General features: G+C 45.2%; 1 pseudogene across 1 annotated transcript; it reads left to right on the top strand.

Moving 5' to 3' along the window:
* Positions 1-2378: 2378 nt before the first annotated feature.
* LOC306759053 (insulin-like growth factor-binding protein 1) lies at positions 2379-4901 on the top strand (annotated as a pseudogene). Its single transcript, XR_013771853.1, has 4 exons — positions 2379-2941; positions 3046-3221; positions 3507-3635; positions 3907-4901. The product of XR_013771853.1 is annotated as an insulin-like growth factor-binding protein 1 (transcript).
* Positions 4902-7436: the final 2535 nt, after the last annotated feature.

The raw sequence follows: 7436 nt of genomic DNA, 5'->3' as shown, positions 1-7436 counted from the left end.
CTGTTAGTAAAATCTTTGTTTTCCCTTAGAAATAATAATTTTTTCACATCTACCATGTGTTAGCATGACTGAGAGTCCCCCTTTAAGCCTTACTCCTGCTCAGATTGATCAACATGCTGATACTATAACAGCTTCAATGCGTACAACCTTGGATAATGTTGCTCCCCTAAAGAAGAAGAAATTAGGTAAGATTATGAAGGCTCCCTGGTTTAATTCCCAGCTTCGAGCTCTAAAACAGGCATCAAGGCGTTTGGAAAACAGATGGCGTTCATCAGGACTAGAGGAGTCTCGCTTAACCTGGAAAGAAAGTTTAATTGTATACAAAAAAGCCTTACGTACGGCAAGAACAGCTTATTATTCATCATTGATAGAGGAAAACAAAAACAACCCTCGGTTTCTTTTCAGCACTGTAGCTAGGCTTACTAGGAGCCGGAGCGCTGAGGAGCCATGTATTCCTTTCTCACTTAGCTGTGATGATTTCATGTATTTTTTCAGGAATAAAATTTACACTATTAGAGATCAAATTGACAATACTCTTCCTTCTACCTATAATGTTGAGCCTGTTGTGGTCTCCGAAGCATCCTTAGAACCAGGATCTGACTTGTGTCTAAATAGTTTCTGTCCTGTCCAACCCTCTGAATTAACTAAAATAATAGCTTCATCTAAACCATCCACCTGTATCTTAGACCCTCTCCCAACGAGCCTCTTTAAGGACATTTTCCCTTTAATTAATACATCACTATCAAACCTTAGTGACAGGATATGTACCACAATCATTGTCTTGAGATGGCATTGCCGTGATTTGACGCTATATAAATAAAGTTGAATTGAAAGTTGAATTGAATTATGCAAATGACAATTCTGTGGAACAGGAGAATTACAATAATTCACTGTAAAATGATGCATCTGCATTTTCATCAAGCAGCTGGTCGAGTTGGATCCTGCAGCCATTTGTTCTTCACTCATCATAGCTGACTGCATGTTCAAAAAGTCCAAAATAAATAACATAAACTGTGTGTGTCCATTCAGCTGCATCTAAATAAATGCATCTCCTGATTTCCCACCAGACATCTCCCTTCCCGCCTGCACTCCAGGTGTGTGAAGGGACTGAATCAGTAAAGATGGAGACGCTCTGCAGGCAGGAGGAGGCAGAAAAGCCTCCCACGTCACATTAATTGACACCTAAAGCCTTAATGCGGCCCGAGGCTCCGTGGGGTAGAAAACTGGGTTTCACTATGAATAACTGCCAACAGCAGTCTCAGATGATGCAATCCCACAAAGCAGTTGCACGTCGAGGACGACACCACGCGGCCCGTTGCGTCATGGAGATGGACATTAAAGAGATAATTAAATGAAATGTGACAACAGAACTGGGGGGGGGGGGCACAATGCAGGGAGATTAGAGAGGTGGCTTTAAAGGTTTTGCAAATAATGAGGGAACATTGTTACATTCAGGGCAGTGGTGTCAGGATACACAATGTCGTCCAGCAAACCGTGAAAACGTGCGTGTTGTCCAACATGGGACCTTCAACACCCCCCCCCCCCCCCCCCCCCCCCCCCCCCCCCCCCAATGCAAGGGACGTGTCTGTGGTCATGTCAGGCTGTGTTGAGCTTCAGACTATTAATATCCCAGGAAAGGAGTAATTAGGGGACATCTCCTGGAAGGAGCCCAGTTCACGCGCATTCCGCACACTCCCTGGTGTATTCTGCGACCCTCATTCTCGCAGCTATTTCTGAAACTTTGCTTTATTGTCCTTCTTAGTGCCTGGATGCTTTCTCATGTCAAGCCATCAGCGCGCCCACGCTCTCTGCGCGCGGCGTGGGCGCGCGTAATTTGCGCTCATTATTAGTTCCCCCCCCCCCTCCCCAAAGTTGTGTAAGAAGTCTTTTTTTAGGGGGACAATTAATTTCATGAATAGACAGCTTTGTTGTTAATAGAGGCTCATTTGTGTCAGGGCTGAAAAGAAGGAACAGTTTCACCTCTAAAATCTTTCCAACCGGCTCACGCGCGACATCCACGCAACTTCTTCTCATTTCAGGATTTCTAAATGAACCAGAGGAATTTAACGTAATCCCTGCGCGTGTTTGTGTTTTTCTTTTCTGAAATGTGGCAGTTTGGGGGTAAAGAAGTTTGAGTTTAGCACCCGCGTGAGAACTTGGGGGGGGGGGGGGGGGGGGGGGGGGGGGGGGAGTCCTTGATTGCAACATCAAACACTGGTGTCGTCACTCGTCCGCGGTACGTGCCAAGCACCGCCTGCTCCAAAATAAATATTGACGCGATTGTTGTATTCAAATGAGCAGCATGACCGGACATGCACGGGCCAATCAGAGCTCCTGGTATCATTACACCTTCTTTTCACAAATCATTCATAACGCCGATGCGTCAAACACTCACAGAGCAGCCGGCTATAAATACGGCTGCGCGCAGCGCGCAGTTAGACATCTTCCCAAAATCACACGAAAGGCACAGCAGAGCAAGAAATCGTGGGAATCCGGCGTTTTCATCTGACAATTCTCTCTGCCTTGCTCTGCATCTCATATCTCATATTTAGTATCCAGATCATGTTGGCCATGGGTGGATTATATCTGAAGCACGTCGTGGTGGCAGCGGTGTGCTCCGTGCTCGTCCCAGTGGCGCTGGGGTCCCCGGTGGTGGGGCCAGAGCCGATCCGATGCGCCCCGTGTCCTCCGGAGAGGCTGAGCCAGTGTCCAGCGGTGGCGCCCGGATGCGCTGAGGTGCTGCGCGAGCCCGGCTGTGGATGCTGCCTCGCCTGCGCCCTGAAGTCTGGGGATCTGTGCGGGATCTACACGGCGCCGTGCGGTTCCGGACTGAGGTGCACGCCGAAACCCAACGACCCCCGGCCGCTGCACGCCCTCACCCGCGGACAGGCCGTGTGCACGGAGTCCGGGCCAGAGAACACCCCCGAGCCCGAGACACAAGGTAGGCCTGTCCCCTCCACGTTCCACATCTGTGCTTCCAGTAAATCCTCTCCACTGACATCAGCAGAGCTCCCGGCTTCGTGTTAACTCGTTTCCCTCCTGCAGATCAGGAAGAGCCAGATGCGGAGATGGAGAACGCAGCCATCATCTCGGACCCCGGCTCCAGCCACTACCTCCCCGGTCTCAGCAAGCCCTACGACCCTGCCCTGGTTGCTGCCGACACTCAGGAGAGCATGAAAGCCAAAATCATCGCCATCCGCAAGAAACTGGTCGACCATCAGGTAGGACGCGCACACCCCTACGCACGGGGTTTGGGGGGTTTTGTGAGACCCTCAGCAGCTTGTGTTGCTAAAAGTTTTGGTGAGGTTTGAGATGGGACTGGTGGGCCACAAGGGGGAGCTCGTGCGCTGTTTGAAAAGATGAGGCAGGGAGAATGGAGATGCTTGTTACTACTACTAAGTTTTATGCAGCTGGTTTTTGGCCCACGTGCTTGCTGATGATTAAACAGTGAAGATTGTCACTTGCCAGCTTGGTTCACCTTTTTTATTCTCCTGTTTCCTCAGCAGGCTCCTTGTCACTTTGAACTCCAGACAGCTTTGGACAAGATTGCCAAATCCCAACAAAAATTAGGAGACAAGTTGACCAGATTCTACCTCCCCAACTGTGACAAGCACGGATACTACAAACCCAAGCAGGTTGGTGTCTTTTGTAAAACCGGCTCCGAGTGTGAGTTGGATGGGTTCATTATTCTTCTCAGCATGAAAGAATCTCAGCAAGTCGTCCAAGATTATGTCAAGCAAAGCTCTGCAGTGATTGTGTGTTGCAGGCAGGGATTAGCTTCACACTAAGTTTTGTTTGAGAGTGATGTCACCCAGTTTTTAGTGCTGCAGGACCGTACATGTGTGCCTCACAAATGCCAGGATGAAAGCAGTCAAATAAAGACTTTCTGTTTCTGTCTTTCTGCAGTGTGAGTCCTCTCTGGATGGACAGGGGGGTCGATGCTGGTGTGTGAACTCATGGAACGGAAAGATTTCAGATCCCACCGACCTGCCTGCAGATGCTGAGTGCCCTTAAAGAGATGGACCGCTGGACCAGATCTCACGAAAACAGAAGAAAAAAGAAAGAAAAAAAAGAAAAGAAGAAGAAGCAAGCCACTGATTATTCCTTTTGATTGCTGTTTATTTATTGATCTTGTCCATGGAGGTGTTGAATTCAGGTACACTGTCATTGCAGGGGGTGGGACCCAACCACCCGGGACCCCCCCCCCCCCCCCCCCCACCCCCCCCCACCCCCTTCAAACACCCGTCCCAAAGAGAAAAAAAAATCTATTTTTGTTTTCTGAAAAGGAGATTTTAATATTGATGCATTTACTTCTACTCTTCAGCCTTATTTATTTCAAATGTATTGCTTTTTATTTGTTATTTGTAATTGTTCATGAGTATTTATATCTTTTTTTGCCTTATTTTTATTATATTATTATTTTTATGTGTGTATAAAGTGTATATATGTACGCTGGCCCTGAGTAACTCCACTGCTGAGTTGAGCTCGCTCTGCCCTTAAGGAGTTGTCTGGTTTGGTTTGTGGCAAACCAAACAAGAACAAAAGCACTGAGTGACCAAATGTCATTTAGAAGTATTTCTAAATGAGCTTATGAATCATTTTCACGTTGTTGCCATCGTTTTTTTGTCTTTTTTTTTTTCCATTGTTGTTTGACTTTCTGTTGTGATACATCAGCTCTTGTCAGTGAATGCAAAGCTCTCAGTGGAGATTCCTCTACACTCTCAGAAAACATCTCCCATGATCCCATGGGCTGGCAGATAGTATGACAGGCAGCGACGACTCGGCGCCGCCTCTCAGACGGGTATTGCTACATTAACCTACCTCCAATATTTACATGTCAGCTCTCAGTTGTGTTGATGTATCTGTCAAAAAAAAAGAAAAGAAAGAAAAAAAAGATAAAATGCTACTTTATACGTCGCTGTTCTCTTTTACCAAGCACACATGACCACAAAGAGCGCGTCCCGCAGTGGACTGCGGCGGCTCTGTCTACATGCTGCTGTTGGAGAGAGAACTACTGTTTATGTGAGTCAATTCCAAAGTGACTAACTGCTCACTTGTGTGTATGTACACTTTTGTAACTGAGATCTAATGTAAGAAAAAAGGTGATATATAACCTCAGCTATGTGCTTCTGGTGCTTCCTTCACCTCAGCCTGGTTCATTTTGTGCATCTTTAGGCGGCAAAACAAGCCCATCACAACATCTGCATCAGGATTGTGAAAGCATGTGTGCAGACACATTCCTGAACCACATTTTCTATATGGAGAGTGTTTGTAAGTTTTGTTATCACACTTATCTAAGGTGGAGGTCCATTTCTAACTTTAGCCAATTCACCAGCAACATGCAGCTCAGCACTGCCTTTTGACCCGCTTTCTGTTTGCCTTGGTCGGGCACAGGAATTTGCCTCAACCTCTCGTGCCCACTGCCAGCCTGCCTGGCACCACCAGATTTATTTTTGTTCTTTACAAATTGAACCCTTGCTTTATCCTTATTGACACATTCCAAGACTGGGGGGAGCCTGATTGCTTTTGAGGACTTCAACAGGAGCTAATTTGTGCTCCAGTTGCCTGCAGAAATTAAAGGGAGACGATCAACTTATCTGTGGGAGGATGTAAAAACTGTGATAAACTGTGAAAATGCTGGGAAAGGTTTTTTATTTTTAAATAACAGTCTTTTTAACCCTAACCCTTTAAAAAAAAAACCAAAAAAAAAAAAAAACCAACATGTAAATGCAAACAGCGTATGATATTGTTATCATACCTGAACTTCACTGCAAAAGAGCAAAACTTGCTTAAAACTTGTATATCTGGTAACTTCATGACATTTACATCCTCTTTTTAAAAACATAAAAAAATTGGATCAATATCATCCGTGTTGATCAGTTGTCGTCAGCTCCGGTTCTGCAGACATCAGATGTTTCCCTGCTGCAACACACCTGATTCAAATTAATGGCTCAATCGCAGACGTCTTGTCAGAGATTTCCATTTAATTAGTATCAGGTGAGTTGGAGCAGGGAAACAGCTATTCCTACAGGATAGAGGGCCTTGAGGACCAATGTATAAATGTATTATGATAAAACAACACACTAATGTCTTCTTGGGTATCTTGAGTTTACCCAGGTAAAGTTTGCGTATTATCGGAGTGGCACCTTCCTCGGGGGGGGGGGGGGGGGGGGGGGGGGGGGGGGGGGGGGCGATGATGCTATTCATGGCAGGAACCAAAAGAAACTTCAGAGACAGTTTCTGTGAAATGTGTTCAGTTTTTATTTTAAAAAAGACATTAAATACAAATTATATGATTGAAAATGGTTCCTTTCTTGAAGGAAATAATATCTGTTTGATTTGTAGTTTGTCCCATAAAAAGCTTGAATCAAAAACTTGATAAACTTGAAATGAATAAAACAAAAGAAACCTTTTTTTTTTTTTTTTACCCGTGAACAAAGAGAGAGCTTCAACTTGACCAGTCAGAAAAAATAAGAAGTAAAAGTTAACGTTACAGAAGTGTGACCATGCATCTGCGCTAACAGACTGAGCCCGGATGGCTGGGAGTGCACGGAGAGAAGTGACATACCGAGAGGCGAGAGATTCACCGGCCTGAAGCGGCAGTGAACTGGGATGACCTGAGTCCCAGTCTGACACAGATTTGCCTGGAGCTGAAATCTGCCTGCTGGGCACGGAGGCTACCAATGAATCCGCTGAGCAATGGAAAGAAATGCTTCTTTAAATATAAAACATTCATTAGTGATTATATTCCCCAAAACACACTGAATCTTTAAAGACTTTACTGTGCAATCGGTGAGTCACTGAATTGTTCATAAGAAAACCTAGTTTGGATCAGCTTATAATTCTTTAATAGATAAATAATTTTCATTTTTAAGTACTGTACATGATGTCTAGTCAGACACATAGCTGGCCAGGAAATTCTACTATTACTAATAAAAATAATTAATCATAATAATTATGTATAAAAAGACACACATACAAATATTAGGGAGGGAATAGCTTAAACATTTTTATGTATGTTCCTCCCCCTTACATCAAGTCTTTGAACAGATGGGATATAGCACCAACAGGCTGGGTGTAAGTTGCTGCTGTTTGTTAGAGGAAGCGTACAGCCGATTCCGTGCTACCAAGCTACTGGGCAGGCATTCTCCTGTCGGCACTCTCTCCATGTTTCAAGTCTTTACACAGGATGTGGGAGAGCATCGGGCAGGAAGTTCCACGGGGAGGACCACGCCTCCTCCCTAAGACCCCCTACCACTTGTGTGAATGCATATATGGTGCTGTGTCCACCTTGTGGAGATTTGTTGGCAAATGATCATAGAAGCAATCCTTTTTTTTCAAAGAAACAAAAACATCAACAATCACAACAAAAGAAAAAATAGTTACTTTGAGTGAAAAATTTCTGAAGGGGGGGGTGTTTGCTAAGCTTGGTGTCA

The sequence above is a fragment of the Telmatherina bonti genome (genome assembly GCF_933228915.1).
Source record: "Telmatherina bonti genome assembly, chromosome: 8".
NCBI classification, from domain to species: domain Eukaryota; kingdom Metazoa; phylum Chordata; class Actinopteri; order Atheriniformes; family Telmatherinidae; genus Telmatherina; species Telmatherina bonti.
Note: the sequence above shows the minus strand (reverse complement) of the source record. Positions and strands in the feature narration are given on the sequence as shown.